The 17,180-nt window shown below is 39.5% G+C and overlaps 1 long non-coding RNA gene across 2 annotated transcripts in view; it reads right to left on the bottom strand.

The window, feature by feature from the left end:
* LOC309871269 overlaps window positions 1-16,430 on the bottom strand; it is a 78,942-nt gene extending 62,512 nt beyond the window's left edge. For both annotated transcript variants that reach the window (XR_014315159.1, XR_014315160.1), the window contains exon 1: window positions 16,307-16,430. This is a non-coding gene — a long non-coding RNA (uncharacterized lncRNA). The remainder of the gene's footprint in view (window positions 1-16,306) is intronic.
* Between the last annotated feature and the right edge of the window lie 750 nt (window positions 16,431-17,180).

Genomic DNA, 17,180 nt, shown 5'->3' with positions numbered 1-17,180 from the left:
ACCATGGATTATTTTAATATAGTATATATAATAAAAATATAAATATTTACAAGGTAATAATAAACACCAACTTCAAATAGTAGTTATCTCTAAAGAGAGGAGAAGAAAAAACATCAGCAAGGGAGACACAGAGAGCTTCAACTGGATTTGTTCATGTTTTCTTTTAAAAATCTGTTGCCACTGGGGTGCCTGGGTGGTTCAGTGGGTTAAGCCTCTGCCTTCAGCTCATGATCTCAGGGTCCTGGGATCGAGCCCCACCTTGGGCTTGCTGCTCAGCAGGGAGCCTGCTTCCCCCTCTCTCTTTCCGCCTACTTGTGATCTCTCTCTCTCTCTCTGTTAAGTAAATAAATAAAATCTTTTAAAAAGATAAAATAAAAAATAAAAATAAAAATCTGATGCCAAAGGTGCCCGGGTGGCTCAGTGGGTTAGAGCCTCTGCCATCAGCTCAGGTCATGATCCCGGGGTCCTGGGATCAAGCCCCCCGTTAGGCTCTCTGCTCGGCGGGGAGCCTGCTTCCTCCTCTCTCTCTCTCTCCCTGCCTCTGCCTACTTGTGATCTCTATCTGTCAAATAAATAAAATCTTTAAAAAAAAAAATCTGATGCTGAGATGGCTTAAGGTTAAAGTCTTATAGAACTATCTTATGGTATGCTTGGAATGTTCCTATTTGTCCGAAATATTTCATAATAAAAGTTTAATAAGATAAATTCTACTTCTCCCACTTAGTATTTATGGGATCCTAATTTTCCTTTTTTTCTAGTTGCAAACAAAACCAATATAATATCTACTAGATGGGCTGTTGTGAGAAGTTCAAAAGACCCTCAAACCAATCAAGACACCTGCATGGAGTCTGGAAGGAGGCCTCCTTGGGGAGTGACCAGGCACTGGGACGTGTGGTGGTCCAGCCTAGCCAATCAGGCATGTGGCATGCAGTTGTCACGCTCTGCTCAAAAATGTGAGGCGAGAGATGGCCCATTTTCCTTTGGACTGGAACAGATTGAAGGAGTGAAGCTGGGTCCTGATGTTCCAGTTAAAACAGAAAGAAGATTTAGATTTGTAAGGCTCTCTGCTTACTTTGGCTGGCCACACTTACTGTTTCTACATCTGTCCTGGGGTCATGGGGAAGCCAACTATGTAGATGTAGATGTACAGAGTGGTTCTACACATCAGCACTTTAGGGACTCCGGTTCCGCGCTGCAGCTCTATAAAGGCAGCAACAGGCAGCCACCTGAGAAGACTAGAGGCTGGAAATAGCTCAAAGAACAGAGGCCAATTTGGAATGGTTTCCAACCCTCCCTTACCCCACCCCTGCCCCACGCTGTGGTGCCCTCGGTCACTGAACTCTCAGTCAAGTGGCCTCTTTCCACCCCATCACTTCTAAATGTTATCCTCCCTTTCTTCTGTTCCCCCCTGGAGTCCTCATTTCTGGGAAAATCTCTCTTGAGTTCTGCTTCACCACTGGCCTCCTCCCCCTGCCCTTTGGAGACCCGGCTCTTCCCTGAGGTCACCTCCCTCACAGCCCCAGCCCCATACACCAAAGCTGCCCAGAGGTAGTACTGGAATCTTCCTCACTTTTCCCTCTATCTCACACTCCTTCACCACTTCTCAAGGATGTCATCCACCAACATTTTAGGCACAGTCCTCACAAATTATGACGCTTCCCCAGACTCTGACCTTGGCTTTCTTCATACCACATATTTTCTTCATATCCATTCCATGATTTCAATTTTCCTTATGAATTAATGACTCCTAACTCTGTACCGCCAACACAGATGTCTCCCCAGCATTCCAGATCCATCCTTTCAACCACTCCTGGGACATGACTACCTGGATATTGTACAGTCGCCTCCAGGGTACAACCTCTTCCCTCCCACCTCCAAAGCATGCTTATCTTGAACACCAGTGGCTCAGCCACCCTACCTTCTCCTTGCTGCCACATCTAGTTAGTGACCAAGTTCTGTTGATTTTTGCCCCTGGAATAAATAATAACCTCTTCCATTGTAGTCCCATTTCCCTTCTAACTTCAGGGGCCATCATCCATTCCCTGATACATAGTGCAACCATCCCCTACTTTGCTCTCAGGTTCCCTGACTTTGGTCTTCCAAGCAGGGGCTCCAGAGTTATGCCTCTAAAACACAACACTGATCATGTCACACCATTGGACAATGTATTATTTCTTTTTTTTTTTTTTTTTAGTGTTCCAGGATTTTTTATTTTTTATTTTTTTTAATTTTTTTAATAAATTATTTATTTTCAGAAAAACAGTATTCATTATTTTTTCACCACACCCAGTGCTCCATGCAATCCGTGCCCTCTATAATACCCACCACCTAGTACCCCAACCTCCCACCCCCCCACCACTTCAAACCCCTCAGATTGTTTTTCAGAGTCCATAGTCTCTCATGATTCACCTCCCCCTCCAATTTACCCCAACTCCCTTCTCCTCTCCAACACCCCTTGTCCTCCATGATATTTGTTATGCTCCACAAATAAGTGAAACCATATGATAATTGACTCTCTCTGCTTGACTTATTTCACTCAGCATAATCTCTTCGAGTCCCGTCCATGTTGCTACAAAAGTTGGGTATTCATCCTTTCTGATAGAGGCATAATACTCCATAGTGTATATGGACCACATCTTCCTTATCCATTCGTCCTTTGAAAGGCATCTTGGTTCTTTCCATAGTTTGGCAACCGTGGCCATTGCTGCTATAAACATTGGGGTACAGATGGCTCTTTTCACGACATCTGTATCTTTGGGGTAAATACCCAGTAGTGCAATTGCAGGGTCACAGGGAAGTTCTATTTTTAATTTCTTGAGGAATCTCCACACTGTTCTCCAAAGAGGCTGCACCAACTTGCACTCCCACCAAGAAATGTAAGAGGGTTCCCCTTTCTCCACATCCTCTCCAACACATGTAGTATTAGAAGTCCTAGCAACAGCAATCAGACAACAAAGAGAAATAAAAGGTATCCAAATTGGCAATGAAGAAGTCAAACTCTCTCTCTTCGCAAATGACATGATTCTTTATATGGAAAACCCAAAAGACTCCACCCCCAAACTACTAGAACTCATACAGCAATTCAGCAATGTGGCAGGATACAAAGTCAATGTGCACAAATCAGTGGCTTTCTTATACACTAACAATGAAAATACAGAAAGGGAAATTAGAGAATCGATTCCATTTACTATAGCACCAAGAACCATAAGATACCTGGGAATAAACCTAACAAAAGATGTAAAGGATCTGTACTTGAGGAACTACAGAACACTCATGAAAGAAATTGAAGAAGACACAAAAAGATGGAAGACCATTCCATGCTCTTGGATCGGAAGAATAAACATTGTTATAATGTCTATACTGCCTAGAGCAATATATACTTTTAATGCCATTCCGATCAAAATTCCACCGGTATTCTTCAAAGAGCTGGAGCAAATAATCCAAAAATTTGTATGGAATCAGAAGAGACCCCAAATCTCTAAGGAAATGTTGAAAAACAAAAATAAAGCTGGGGCCATCACGTTACCTGATTTCAAGCTTTATTATAAAGCTGTGATCACCAAGACAGCATGGTACTGGCATAAAAACAGACACATAGACCAGTGGAACAGAGTACAGAGCCCAGATATGGACCCTCAACTCTATGGTCAATTAATATTTGACAAAACAGGAAAAAATATACAGTGGAAAAATATACAGTCTCTTCAATAAATGGTGCTGGGAAAACTGGACAGCCATAAGTAGAAGAATGAAACTCGACCATTCTCTTACACCGTACACAAAGATAAACTCAAAATGTATTATTTCTGAAAGACAGAAAATAATACATAATGAGCTGGTGAGGCATGAAACAGGAAGAAGGATGCTACAGCCTACAGGACTCATGGAGGGGCCACAGCTGAAGAGGGAGACCCCTACCCTGAATATTCCCAGAGAGGCTCCTGACCCAGAAATGCCGGGTGTTAGAGAATGGGAATAAGATGAAGGGTTGAAAACGAGGAGATTAATAGAAAGTCTGTATACAGAAGAGTGGTTCTCTACCTTGTACAGAACTCCTAGCAGAACGGTATTCTCTAATCACCCTCTCTCTACTCCAGACAAACAAAACAGAGGGGTTTTCCCTCTTAAGAGTAGACAAACTGCGGAAAACAAGAGTGGCCACAGTAGGGCATTTGGTGTCTCCTTGGTAAGATCCAACTTCCTGCCCATTGTCCTTCCTTAAAGTAAAGCCTGCCAGTTGAAAAGCCCCCCCCCCATGTAGATGTCTTCTATTGCCTCACCCTTGAATATAACTAAAGCCTCACTAGACTTTTAAGAGAAGCCTACCAGGGTGCCTGGGTGGCTCAGTCCATTAAGCGTCTGTCTTCAGCTCAGGTCATGATCTCAGGGTCCTGAAATCAAGTCCCGCATTGGACTCCCTGCTCATGGGGAACCTTCTTCTCCCTCTGCCTCTGCCTCCCTCTCTCTCTCACTGTCTCTCATGAGTAAATAAATAAAATCTTTAAAAGAGAGAGAGAAATCTACCTACACTGTGAAAGAGAAAGGCCAATATAAACATTAAGAAATGGGTAATTCAGAGACAAAAAGATCTCTGATTAGGATCCTCAGGGAGATTTGTGACAGCATCACATAAAATAAAAAGATACCCTGTATAAAGGGAAGAAGAAATTTAAAAATTATTAGAATGATTGAAAAATAAAGTTAAGGGACGCCTGGGTGGCTCAGTTGGTTGGGCAGCTGCCTTCGGCTCGGGTCATGATCCCGGCATCCTGGGATCTAGTCCCGCATCGGGATCCTTGCTCAGCGAGGAGCCTGCTTCTCCCTCTGCTTCTGCCTGCCATTCTGTCTGCCTGTGCTCACTCTCTCCCCCTCTCTCCCTCTGGTAAATAAATAAAATCTTAAAAAAAAAAAAAAAAAAGAAAGTTAAGAAGATTTCCTAGCAAAGAGAATAAAAGTAAAGGAAAATGTTAAATAAAAGAAAAAAAGACAAAAGACATAGAGAATCAATCCATCTGACCTATAGAAGTCCCAGGGTGAAAAAGGGAGAGTATAGAAAACAGAGAAGGGGTGGAATTATTTTTAAAATAGTACCCTAATATTCCAGATGAAGAATTATTTTTAAAAATTTTTATTTATTTATTTGAGAGAGAGAGAGAGAGCATGAGCAAGAGAGAGAGGCAGAGGGAGAAGAAGACTTCCTACTGAGCAAGAAGCCTAATACAGGGCTCAATCTCAGGACCTTGAGATCAAAACCTGAGCCAAAGGCAGCTGCCTAATCAACCGAGCCAATCAAGCTCAGCTGAAGAATTATTTTTAAAATAGTACTCCAGTCTCCCAGAGTTCAAGGGTACCCCAATATCCCAGAATTGAAGAATCTTTAGATTAAAGGGTCAACTAAATGCACTTCAAAAAAGGAAAGAGAGGAAAAGAGACAAAGATACATGTTATGAAATTTCAAAACCCCCAAGTAAAAAAATAATAATCCTAAGAGCTCCAGAAAGGAAAAATAAAATTGTCTACAGTGGAACAGGAACCAGATTGGTTTCAGAAAGTACATCAGAGATATGGGATTCTAGAAAACACTGAAACAAAGCCTTCAGATTTCTGAGAAAAATTTAATTTCCATAGAATTATATACCCTGCCAAACTATCACTGAATTATAAAATTAAGATATTTTGAGACCTTCAGGGAAAGAAAACTTTACCACCTATTTTTTTTTTAGATTTTTATTTATTTGAAATACACAGAGAGAAATCACAAGTAGGCAGAGAGGCAGGCAGAGAGAAAGGAGGAAGCAGGTTCCCTGCTGAGCAGAGAGCCCAATGTGGAGCTAGATCCTAGGACCCTGAGATCATGACCTGAGGGGAAGGCAGAGGCTTAACCCACTGAGCCACCCAGGCGCCCCACCACCTTTTTATTAATATACTTGAGGATGTGCTCCAGGAAAAAAAAAAAAAAAAAGGAAGAAGAAGAAGAAATAAAGAAAAAAGAAAGTAAAACAAGAGAAGATCCACATGATCCTGGAAATGAGAGTCAACCAGGATGGTTAAGGATCCAGGATAAAAATTATTCAGCACAGTGAGAAAGGAATCAGTCTAGATTGGAACAAGAGAGCAGTGGCCCCTCAGAGAATGAAAATCAAGGAGAAAGGTGGATTCTAGATATGATACCATTCTTGGTTAATTAGAAGAACTGAAGCTTTTAACTTGGGAAGACAATGCAAGAAGAAAAGAAAGTCAGTTGAAAATTCCAGGAAAAAATTAAAACTGAGCAAAAAAAAAAAAAAGCTCTAGGTGCAAATGCAATGAAAGTATGTACATATTTATAATATAAACAATTTTTATTATGGATTTTATTTTTGGATCAATATATAGGCAAAGCATAAAAAATTAATACTGGCTATAGTTATGACTGTATTAGCTTTAAAAATGCAGAGGGAAAATTACGGATGACAAGAGATTTAGGTGAAGGAGATATAAGTGAAAGAGAGATGTATATGAACAAGAAGAGAAGTCAGTGGGTGCCTGGGTGGCTCAGTCAATTGAGTGTCTGTCTCTTACTTTAGACTGAGATCATGATCTCAGGGTCTAGAGATCAAGCCCCTTCTCAGGCTCTGTGCTCAGTGGGGAGTCTGCTTAAGATTCTCTCTCTCCTTCTCCTTCTGCCCCTCCCCCCAGTCACATGCTCTCTTTCTCTCTATCTCTATTTCAATAAATAAATAAATTTTAAAAAGAGAGAGAGAAGAGATGCTGTCTAGTTGATAGAACAAGAAATAAAAAGGTGACCAAAGTCTTTAAAATTATAAGGATAGTTAATGAAGGAACTAAAAATAGTACTATATCACGAATTCAACCTTCATCTATTATTGCCATTAAATAATGTCTAAATTTAATAAATCAAGTGGTAAGTAGATATTAAGTAGAAGCTCTGATGAAATATGACACATTGAATACATGTGTTAGCCTTTACTAGCTCCTGAAATGCCACTACAGATACAGTAAAAAAAAAAAAAGAAAGAAAGAAAGAAGAGTTTTAAGGCATAAACACACAAAGAAAATTAATTGAAGTGTAAAATAAATTGAAATGATGGATGCACAACTCTGCGAATATACTAAACCTATTGAACCGTACACTTTAAATGGAGGAGTTGTATGGAATATTAATTGTATCTCAATAAATTTGATTTTAATACAAGGGAATGGGTGATGAGAAAACCGCAACAAAATTTCAGAAATTGGACAGCAGATGGATGCATGATAAATGACCTACAGATCCTCTCAAAAAAAAAAATTAATAATAACTGTATTCTAAAACCACAACATAGAGAGAGTCCCACAACAATTTACACTATGGATACCGCAAAAGATCTGGAAATCTGTAATACCAGGAACTGGAAGCAGGAGTGAGGGAGGGGGGAAAATAGGAGGCTGACAAACTAAGAATCAGTGAAACCCTGGAAAGTCTTCCTCCATGTCACACAACTGAGCGGCTGCCAACGGAGTGTTTGTTCTCATACTAATGTGAACACAGAACACTGAGCTAACCAAAATATTAAAAACACTGCACTAGAGAGATGGGGGATGGGAAGTGTGCATTTGATATAGCGGGGGGCCAGGGTAGGTATATGAAAGAAGGTTAAAACCTCATATTTTTTTTTTAACATGAAGTCAATAGTAAATGACTAAAACCGAACAATCGAGAAATAGCATCACAAGCAAATTCGTTTAGAAATGTGGAGGAAAAGATCACACTAATTGAAAGCGGTTGCCTCTGTGAAGTGGGGAAAGCTGGGGGGCACGGGCGGTCAGGAGACTGCTTTTGTTGGAAGTATTTATTGTCCTTCTTACCAGCTTTATTGAGATATGATTAACATGCCGTAAAGTTCTTCCACTGAAAGCACACAATTCAATGGGTTTCAGGGTATTTAGAGAGTTGTGCAACCATCACCACATTCTAATTTTAGATCATTTTCATCATCTCAAAAAGAAAATTGTACTGCTGTTTTAATAACAAGCCTTGTAGGACTAGTTCACTCGTTAAACCATGATAAAATAAAATAATATAAAAACTACATTAAAAAAAAAAAAACAAAGCCACAATTATGAGTGGTTACCTCTGGGAAGCAGGGCTTCGGGTGGGTGGTCTGAGAGACAGGAGGTTTTCATTGTTGGTTTTCTGGAACATTGTATGCTTTTTTATTGTAATAGTGTACACATACCATCTTTATTGTTTTCTTCAAAACTTAGAGCAATTCCTTAAGCACAATGGAAAGTGAGAGATCCCGTGTGAGGCAGCATGAGTTAATGGCCTTCAGAAGCCCTGTGAGGGGAGGACTGTCCCTCTGGCATCAGAGTTGACTTCAGCGGGAAGCAGCACCAAGGAGTGATATGGCGACCATGGCTAGGGGCATAACATCTGTGTGCTGGGTGGCCGCAGACTGGAAGATGGGGCTGTCACAATAGGGGCACTTCTCAGAGATCCCTGGGGCCAGGGCCTAGGTGAGTCTGTCTTTGGTGAGGAGGAGGCAGGGCACTGCGCCTCAGAGCACTCGAATGTGCCGCCTCCGCCATCAGACACCCAGGCCAGGACTTGTGGTGTGGATAGCGAGCATCCATGTTCCAGGAGGAAAGACGAACGTGGCATCTGACATGTCAGCCACAGTCTTCTCTTCCCAAAGGACAGAGATTAGGTCCTTTTTAATTTTGCATTTTCCTAGACTTAAAAAAAAAAAAAAGAAAAAAAAAAAGACCAAGGAATGGTGCTGGCCACATAGGCATTGTTCTCGCCTCTGCCTTAAGCTCTGTTTCTCATCTGGCTGTCGAGAGAGGTGGCCATTACTCTGCCAGCAAACTGTCTCTGGGAAGAAAGGAATGGAAAATGTGAGGATATTTTCTTCCAAAATCCCAAAGAATCCTCACCTCAGCATAACCAATGAGAATTAGCTACACAACGAACCGCACTGGAAAAAAAGAAAAACAGAGTTATAACGCCTCAGGGCCTGATGGCATCTGGATTTACAGCACGATCTCTCTTCCTGGACCCCAAAATGTTGCTGTGTGAAGGGAGAGCTTTCCAAATAGGACTGAAGGAGCGAATCTCTCGAGTGATGACCTTGGAGAGAGAGGACTAACCACCCCAGAAAGGATGAGGAATTTGACTTAGGTTTGAAGCTGGAAGTGGTACACTGCTCATAGTCTCCAAACCCTGACCAAGCCTGCCCAGTCACGACCACCCCTCACTTGTCCCTAAACACAAGCCCCACTGCCCCTGTTCCCAGACTATCAGTGGTGCAGCCTTTGGGAACCCAGTAGGGTTATAGCATATGAGCCCCAGAAAAGTTTATCTCACTGATCTTTTTTTTTAACAAGGACAGCTGGGTGACATTCCTGTTATAAGATTCGAACATAGAGCAGGTAAGTTTTTACTGGGGAAAAAAGAAAAACAGTCAGTAGGAGATCTTACTAGGAGGGCAGACTTGCTAAGGAGATGTGAGTACCAACTTCGGGCAATAGTCAATGGAACAAATAGCAAAGAAAATGGAGCATAAGTGATACAATGCAATAAACATGTGACAGGGAAAATAAAAATAAAATGATGCAATAATTTTTAAGTAATTTTTGCTTTAATTGATTTCAGTTCAATTACTGACAGCATTTTATGTTAAATTTGGTTCTTGAAAATAAGAACATTTACATGCAATCCAATATGCAACTAAAGGATTCAACAACATGAAGAACTGGGATTTATCCCTGGGATGCAAGGTTGGTTCAGCATACACAAGTCAATTAATGTGATACATCATATTAAAAGAATGAAGGATAAAAAGCATATAATCATCTCAATGCAGAAAAAGCATTTGCCAAAATATAACATACTTTCATGATAAAAACTCTCAATAAACTGTCTACAGAAGAAAACTATCTCAACATAATAAAGGTCATAAACGACAAACCCACTGCCTATATCACCCTCAACAGTGAGAGACTGAAAGTTTTTTCTCTAAGTTCAGGAGAAAGACAAGGTGCCCACTCACACCACTCATATTCAACATAGCCCTGGAAGTCCTAGCCAGCGAAAATAGGCACGAACAAGAAGTGAAAGTCATCCACCAATACATAAAAATGTATTTTATGAGGCACCTGTGTGGTTCAGTTGGTTTAGTGTCTGCCTTCACCTCAGTTCATGATTCCAGGGTCCTGGGACTGAGCCTCATGTGGGGCTCTCTTCCTAGCGGGGAGGCTGCTTCTCCCTCTAGGCCTCCCTCCTGCTCATGATCTCTCACTCTTTCTCTCAAATAAGTAAAATCTTTTTTTTTTTTAAAGGAGAAAACTTTTAAAAAGAAAAGATATTCTAAATACATGGATCATAAGAATTAATACTGCTAAAATGTCTACACTATCCAAAGTCATCTATAGCTTCAATGCAATCCTTGTCAAAATTCCAAAATGCTTTTCACAGAAAGAGAAAAAATAATCCTAAAATTCATATGAAACCACGAAGACCCTGAATAGCAAAGGTAACCTCGGGAAATAATAAGGATGGAAACATACCAGTGTCGGATTTCAAAACTATATTACAAAGCTATAGGAATCAAAACAGTATGATTCTGGCCTAAAAATAGACTCTCAGACCAATGGAACAGAATTGCAACCTTAGAAATAAACCCTACCATACACAATCAGCTTATATTTGACAAGGGAGCCAAGAACACTCAATGGGGAAAGAACAGTCTCTTCAATAAATGGTGCTGGAAAACTGAATAATCACATGCAGAAAAATGAGATTGGACCCTTACCTTTTACCACTCACAAAAATTAATTCAAAATGAACTAAAAACTTAAACATAATACCCAAAACCGTAAAACACCTAGAAGAAAACGTAGGGAAAAGCTCCTTCACATTGGTCTTAGCAACAATTTTTTGGCTCTGACATCAAAAGTACAAACAACAAAAGCAAAAATAAACAAGTGGAACTACATCAAACCAAAACACATCTGCACAGCAAAAGAAGCAATCAACAAAATGAAAAAGCTACATACAGAATGGAAGAAAAATATATCGCAAATTGCAAATTATATATCAGATAAGGAGCTAATATCCAAAATCCAAAACATATACAGAACTCATACAACTTACAGCAAACTAAAATCCAATTCAAAAATAAACAGAGGAACTGAATAGACAGTCTTTTCAAAGAACACATACAAACGACCATGGTGTACATGAAAAGATGCTCAATCATCCCCTGATGCTCATCATCAGGGGAATGCAAATCAAAACCACAATGAGGTATCATCTCACACCTGTTATAAGAGCTATTATCAAAAAGATAAGAAGCAACACACGTTGCCAAGGATGTGGAGTAAAGGGAACTTTGTGCACTGTTAGTGGAAATATAAATCAATACAGCTACAATGGAAAACAATATGGAGGTTTCTCAAAAAATTAAAGATAGGACTACCATATGATCCTACATTCCTACTCTGGGTATATATCTAAAGGAAATGAAATCAGACTTTCAAAGAAATACCACCACTCCTTGTTTATTGCAGCATTAGTCACAATAGCCAAAATATGGAAACAACCTAAGGGACCATCTACAAACAAATGGATAAAAAGATGTGGCATATATATTTTTTTTTCATGATAAAAACTCTCAATAAACTGTCTACAGAAGAAAACTATCTCAACATAATAAAGGTCATAAACGACAAACCCACTGCCTATATCACCCTCAACAGTGAGAGACTGAAAGATTTTTCTCTAAGTTCAGGAGAAAGTCAAGGTGTCCACTCACACCACTCATATTCAATATAGCCCTGGAAGTCCTAGCCAGAGAAATCAGGCACGAACAAGAAGTGAAAGTCATCCACCAATACATAAAAATGTATTTTATGAGGCACCTGTGTGGTTCAGTTGGTTTAGTGTCTGCCTTCACCTCAGTTCATGATTCCAGGGTCCTGGGACTGAGCCTCATGTGGGGCCCTCTTCCTAGCGGGGAGGCTGCTTCTCCCTCTAGGCCTCCCTCCTGCTCATGATCTCTCACTCTTTCTCTCAAATAAGTAAAATCTTTTTTAACATATATATATGGAATATTATTCAAAAGAGTAAGAAGGAAATCTTGCCATTTGCAACAATGTGAATGAAACTTGCATCAATGTAGATGGAGCAAAATCTTCACACCCAGACCCCATGTCTTCCTCTTCCTGCCCATTCCAGTGATAACCACTATCCTCACTAGTATTAATCACCCCCACACATATATGAAATCTGTAAACATATAATACTGTTTTGCATTTTTAATGTATATAAAACAGTGCTTTTGGACTTTCCTAACATACTCAATATAAGAAATGTGTTTTGCATTTTGATACACATGCACATGTACACATGTGTATATGTATCCATACATACCTGTATGTGAACATGTGTTACAGAATCTGAAACAACACTGTCATGGAAATACTTCCTACTCAACTACTTCTAGCACATTCTGATATTTTCTTCCTATTCTAATTTTATTTTGTAATTGTGGCAGTGACCTAAATGGATTTCACAACTTATGGATGGGTCATAACCAACAATTGGAAAAAATAATTAAGATGTCATTTTGATATCATCTTAGAACTTATTTTTTCACTTTTTTTTTTTTTTTTTGAGTTAGAACTATTTTGACATGGTTTACTTAGGTAAACTCTATGCCCAATGTGGAGTTTGAACTCATAACCCCAAGAGCAAAAGTCACATGCTCTAAAAACAAAGCCATCCAGGCAGCCTTCAAAACCTTATTTTACTTAGGGATGATTAGACTGATTCTCCATTTCCACTATTCCAAAGTGGCCTGCAGTGAACTTCCTTACATATAAACACCAAAGTTTCTCTAGAATACATGAGTAGAGGTGAAATTGCTTAAGTCAAAGGCTTGTATCTCTTTAACTACAATAGATACTGTAACATTTTCCTAGAAATTGGTGTATGAATTTAAATTGCCATCCGCACTCTTAAACAGCTTCTATTTCTCCACATTTTAGCCACCACCTACTACTACCAGACTTTGCATTTTATCAATCTGATGATGTGAAATTATTTAATTTTGCATTCACCTGATTACTAACAAAGTTAGATTCCTTTCATGTCATCATCATCCACTCAATTTTCCTTTCTATAAATTTCCTGTTTTATTGCCTATATCCTCATTATTTATTTTCAAGACTTTTTGTATCTTCTGTGCATTCTTTATTAGCTATATTTGTTGTGAATTTCTCTCATTTTCATACAATCAAATTTATCAATTTTTTTTTAAAAATTTTATTTATTTATTTGACAGAGATCACAAGTAGGCAAAGAGGCAGGCAGAGAGAGAGGAGGAAGCAGGATCCCTGCTGGGCAGAGAGCCTGACATGGCGTTCGATCCCAGGACTCTGGGATCATGTCCTGAGCCGAAGGCAGAGGCTTTAAGCCACTGAGCCACCCAGGTGCCCCAAATTTATCAAACTTTTTACTTTTTTCCTATTTTGTCTTGTTCAATAAGTTTCCAAACACTGAGATTATAAAGATATTTTCCTGTATTTTCTCATTAAAATCTTAAAGTTTTAAATTCAACATTTATATTTTAATCCAGCTAGAGGTGTGTGTTTGTGAGGTAGGAATCCCATTTTATCTGTTTTCATGGTTTACTGTCCAAATCCAATTTATTAAATCATCCATTCTTTCACTGCTGCTTCATAATGCTATCAGATATAGGCCAAATTCCTAATATACATGAGTCTGTTTCTACACTCTCTTCTGTTTCATTGGTAGATTTCTTCTATCCTTATGCCAGTATCACATTTTTAAATTACTATATAGCTTTGTACAAATTCTTTTTTAATTTGGTAGGGCAAACCTCTTATTATCATCATGATTTAAGATTTTTTTGGAAATTTTTGGACTTCCCTCTTTTGTTTGAATTTTTAGATCCATTTTTTCAAGTTCAATGAAAAACTCTCAGGAATTTTCATTGAAATTGAATTAACTTTAATTTAATTTAGACCAAAAAACTGACATATTTTATGCTACCAAGTCTTTCTATCCATGAATATAGTATTTTGTCTCCAATTACTTTGGTCTTATTTTATGTCTTTTAAGAAATTGTTTTGATTTTTCCATAATAGTTTTGTACTCTCTTATTATAGTTATTTCTAAGGGTTCACAGTTTGTTGTTGCTGCTGCTGTTATTATAAATAGTATTTTTAATTAAATTTTCTAAGTTTTTTTACTGATGATTTTGTATATAAATCTTGTTCCCAGTGACCCTTTTTAATTCTCATCATTTCTAATATTTTGCCTATAGATTCTCATGGATCTCCCATGTCTGCCATCAAATCATCTCAAATAATAGCAGGTTTAGATTTTTTTTTCCCCCTTCCCCACTTTTGGCTTTTTTCTACAACCAAAATAATCCCAACCAAGCTCAGGTTACTAACAAGGGAGTAGATTCTACTGTCTCTAGCAATACTACTGTGGAACCTGAGCAGGAAAGAGGAGGCAAAGCTAACACTGATTCACCAGACATGTCCAATACCAAGTTCTCTACCATGTATGCGTGAATCGAACAACTGTATATGTTTTTTAAAAAACAACACACTAAAATAAATAAATAAAAATAAATAAATAACTTTTTTCCAATCTCATGACTTCACTCAGATTCTCCATTCACTCTCTCCTACTGCATGCTCTTACGGGGCTGCCTCCCGGAACCCTGCATGCTGGCCCAGCATTTCCAGTTCTTTCCAGTATCATGTCTTTATAACAGAAAGATCACTTTGGTGTCCTAGGCAACCAAGCTCAGTGTCTACATTCCTATCCTCAGGATAATCCTCATGCTAGCTAGCATATTTTACAAGAGTACATAAACCATGCTAAGCTTCAGTGGGGTTGAAATATGCCAGGACAAGATGTACGCCTCCCATTTTCTCTTTCCAAGTTCTGGCTTTTGGACTTTTTTTTAATGACTTTTCGGTTTTGTTTTTTGGTTGGGGGTGGGGTGGAGTTTCAGAGGATGTTATTGGGTTCTTATTATTTTATTGGTTGAGTGGTGGCAACCTATTTTTCCCCAGTTTAAACCTTTTTTTTTTTTTTTTTTTTTTGAGAGAGAGAGAGAGAGCAAGGATGACCAGGGGCAGGGGGAGCAGAGGGAGAGGAAGAGGGACAAGCAGACTCCTCACTGAGCCACAGAGCCCAACACAGGGCTCAACATGGGGCTCGGTCCCAAGCCTCCAAGATCATGATCAGAGCTGAAGGCACACATTTAACTGATTGAGCCACCCAGGTTCCCCATTCTACTTATTCTGAAATCTGAACATGAACTCAAACATGTTTTATTATCAACATTACTCCAATTCCTTCTCAGTAGTATTATTCTTTCATTGTGGCTTCTATATTTCCCTTTTGTCTCTTTAATTGCTTAAACATCCCTATATCAATGGTCTCTTTCAGATTGGATTTCTGTGATCTCAAGTTTGGAACTGCTGATCCTTCTGCTTGTTCTGTCTGCAAGTTCTTGTTTATAGTGGATCTTGTTTATAGTTCTTGTTTATAGTGGATCTTCTAACAACTGTTTTATAATTTTTTTACTGAAAGCTCATCTTCAGCTGAGCTAAATCAAGCTCTCCTATGACCACAGTAATTTTCCAACTGCTTCTGCATCTCTCCTAGCAGTAACATAACCAGGACTACTTTTTATATGCATTTCTTAATTTAGGATGTCCACAGCTCATAGGCAGGATACATTCTGTCTCTAGAATTTCTCAAAGCATAATGTTGGGATCTCATTTTTTCTCAAAGGCTTTTATTTTTTTTCCACTCAGAACCCAGACAGGCAAACTTTCCTGACATCTTTCTGATTCAGTGACTAGATTTTTTTTCCTAGTCCTCCTCTCACGGAGAGTTCAGCCCTACAGTTGCCCCACCTTTTTTGCTTTCTTGTTCAGGCCTCCAAATGGCACTGGCCCAAGGCCTTAACTCTCATCTCTGCATGGGCCCTACCCCAACCTAATAAGAGCAGAGACAGACACGCCCACACCACTGGCTCTCCGCCGCGCCACTCACCACTTCCGGCTCTGTTTTTCCATTCCCTCTTCATTTCCAGCAACTGAACTAATTTGGTTTTTGTTTTACCCCCCTATTTCTATGTAGTAGGAAGGATTCCACATTAGCCCACTCCTCCTGAGTCCTGTTTTCCTTCACAGAGGCCCAGAAACCAACCAAGCCTTAAAACCTCTTATAGAGACCAGAAGCAGATGTGCGATCTAGGGCAGATCCTACCTGCAAAGAGTACCTCCAGAATTTGGCCAGAATCTTTTTGAAAGAAGAGGCTGGGCTTGTCTAATTACTGACTGGACAATTTCTGCTTAACAACCACCTTTCTGTTCTTCTACTGGAGCGAAATCGGAATGCTTCTTCTCTGCCAATTTCAGAGGGTGAGATCACTCTTGCAAAGTCCTTGGGGAGACATTAAGTCAGGAATCTTTTACAAAAGAAATGCACGCACGTGGCATGTGAGACTTGCTGAAGGACTGTTGTCTTAAGAAATAAACCTGATAGGTCTCTTTGTTCTTGTTGTTATTGTTGTTATTGCTTTGGGAAGGAGGCTCCTCAAGTTTTTGTTTTTATTTTTTAAAGAAAAATAGCAATAAACCAGGGACCTTGGCTCTTTGTGGAGGGAACACATACCTTCATGGATCAGCAAGCTAAAGGGTCATAGCAAAGTACTCTGACAGTGTTCCAAAAGGTCTCTTTCACACCGGGCTGCTGTGGGAAGTCAAGAGGAAAGTCAGCAAGTATCTCAGGAAAGAAGGTTAAAAAAAAAAACAGACCCCAGGTTTTGAAGTCCATTACAGAGACAAACCCCTTACCAACATTCCCAGTGATGGCTTTCTGCTACATGGACACGAATGTTTAAAGCCCAGTGGGCTCCACACCTATGCACCCAGGCTTGAGAATAATCAGTCCGAGACTAAATGTGTAGAAATCTCCTTCATAGAACTCCTGGCCTGTAGACTCACTGACATCTTCCTCTCATGGTATTTCTTTCACTCCTGTTCGTCAAAGCTCAATACTGGGGTGCATAGCTCAGTGGTAGAGCATTTGACTGCAAAGCTCAATACTGTCCTTAGAGTCAGAACTGGCTCCAAGGGCA

This window comes from Mustela nivalis, assembly GCF_964662115.1.
Source record: "Mustela nivalis genome assembly, chromosome: 8".
NCBI lineage: Eukaryota > Metazoa > Chordata > Mammalia > Carnivora > Mustelidae > Mustela > Mustela nivalis.
This window is presented reverse-complemented; position numbering and strand designations above follow the sequence as displayed.